This window comes from Hyperolius riggenbachi, chromosome 4 (assembly GCF_040937935.1).
Source record: "Hyperolius riggenbachi isolate aHypRig1 chromosome 4, aHypRig1.pri, whole genome shotgun sequence".
NCBI classification, from domain to species: domain Eukaryota; kingdom Metazoa; phylum Chordata; class Amphibia; order Anura; family Hyperoliidae; genus Hyperolius; species Hyperolius riggenbachi.
In genome coordinates, this window is record NC_090649.1 from 11487037 (window position 1) to 11489142 (window position 2106).

The following is a 2106-nucleotide window of genomic DNA, read 5'->3' on the forward strand; positions in this document are numbered from 1 at the left end:
GCACCCTCTGTACGGGTGCTCTCCTCAAAGTATTACTGTTGTACCAAACACTCATATTACTCAGGTGTCCAGAGGTTAGTAATATATCTGATAATCGGTGATACTGCAGATCATCAATAATCGGGTATATATCTGTATTCTTGGTGATACTGCAGATCACCGGTAATCAGATCCTCTCTGTGTTACACCGATCGTTACAATTGGACTGACATGCAATAAGCGATTTTGACAAGTCTTCAAAGATCTCAGTGGCTGCCAGAAAATACCTCTCAGGTAGAATACTGACAGGAGCGGCTGGTGGGGCAGATTCAGATTCAAAACACCTGGATAAGGCGTTAACATTCTTATCCCCGGGTTTATAAATTATGATAAAATCAAACCGGGAAAAAAAAGTGCCCATCTCGCCTGCCTGGGTGTTAACCTCTTGGCCCTCTCAATGTATTCGAAGTTCTTATGGTCGGTATAAACAGTAAAGGGAAATTCTGCCCCCTCCAACCAATGACGCCACTCCTCTAGAGCTAACTTAACAGCCAACAATTCCCGGTTCCCCACATCAAAATTCCTCTCTGCCGGTGCAAATTTTCCCGAAAAAAATGCACAAGGATGAACCTTGTTATCGGGTCCAAAAGCTTGCGAGAGGACTGCCCCAACCCCAACCTCCGATGCATCTACCTCTACGATGAAGGGGCGGGTGACGTCAACATGACGCAATATGGGGGCGGAACAAAAAGATCTTTTTAGTGATTAAAAGGCCTCAATGGCTTCTGGTGACCAGTTAGTCACATCAGCACCTTTCTTGGTCAACTGGGTCATGGGGGAAACAACTGAAGAGTACCCCTTAATAAACCGCCTATAATAATTAGCAAAGCCTAAAAATCATTAGAACAATTGTGCAGAGAGCAGAAAGTTTTTCCTCTCCTTGCCTTTAGTTGTCAGTCTCTTAGGACTGGGCCCCCTGTGGCTTCTGGGCCCCCCTGTGGCTGCATCCCTTGCAGGGTCTATTGTTACGCCCCTGGTACTAGCTACAACAATAGTGCTAGCCCTCACCAGGGGAGCTGGTGGGTACTAGCTGCAACAACAGTAGAATAAATAATAGGTCTTTACCAGAGGAGCTGGTAAAGTACTAACAGCAGGAGTGACAACAAAGTTTGGCTAAACCTTACCAGAGGAGCTGGTAAGGTACTAACAGCACAAGCGACTGAATAGTTTAACTAGACCTTACCAGAGGAGCTGGTAAGGTACTATCAGTCACAGGAGCTGTATAACTTAAACTAATCTCACCAGAGGAGCTGGTGGGTATTTAGTCAAAAGAGCACCTCACCAGTGGCAAGGGCCCACTGGTGAGTAGAGAGGTCAGACAGGCAAGGTTTGGCAACTGAGAGGCGAATACAGTACAGAAACGTGAGGCAGAAGAATAGTGAGTTATCAGGCAGAGGTTCAGCAACTAAGGTCAGATAGGCAGAAGTACAGAAATGATAAGCAATAGCAAGGTCAGAGTATAGCCAGAATCATACACAGGTAATCAGTAATACAATATACAATAGTCCTAGTCTTGAGTGAAATCCCTGGTTTCCTCCCAGATCAAAGCACACCGGATATTAGACTAAGGTCTGAGCGCTAACACGAGTGTATTCACAACAGCAGACAAGTTGCCAATGACCAGTGAAGGCTTAAGAAGCCAAGGAGAGCTCACAGCCACGCCCCTTACCAATCAGCCAATCCGAGCGGCGTGAGTCACCTCTGACATCAGCCGACCGGCAGGTCAGCTGACGCGCCTTCTTCCAGCATAAAGATTCTGTCTCCTCGCGCACCCGCGCGATACAGCGACCCTATGAGCACGAGACAGTACCGTTCCCGGCGTGCTAGACACCGACGGAATGTATGAGGCCTGAGAACAGGGAACAAAGATGGCTGCGGGTATACTCTGCGTGTCCACAGCCGCCATAGTTGTAGATGTTACACTAGGGCTTCAGCTGGGAGCCCTCTGATTGGCTCAATGACGTCATGGACATCATCTCTGTGGTTATGCTATCTGGATATGGGTACCCGAACTAGGTACCTAATATGTATCTGGATTCACTCGGATAGTGCATTCCGGATTTATGC

General features: G+C 47.3%; 1 pseudogene; it reads left to right on the forward strand.

Annotated features, from left to right (window-relative positions):
- Positions 1-603: 603 nt before the first annotated feature.
- The window catches only part of LOC137571036 (zona pellucida-like domain-containing protein 1), a 128194-nt pseudogene continuing 126691 nt past the window's right edge, over positions 604-2106 (forward strand).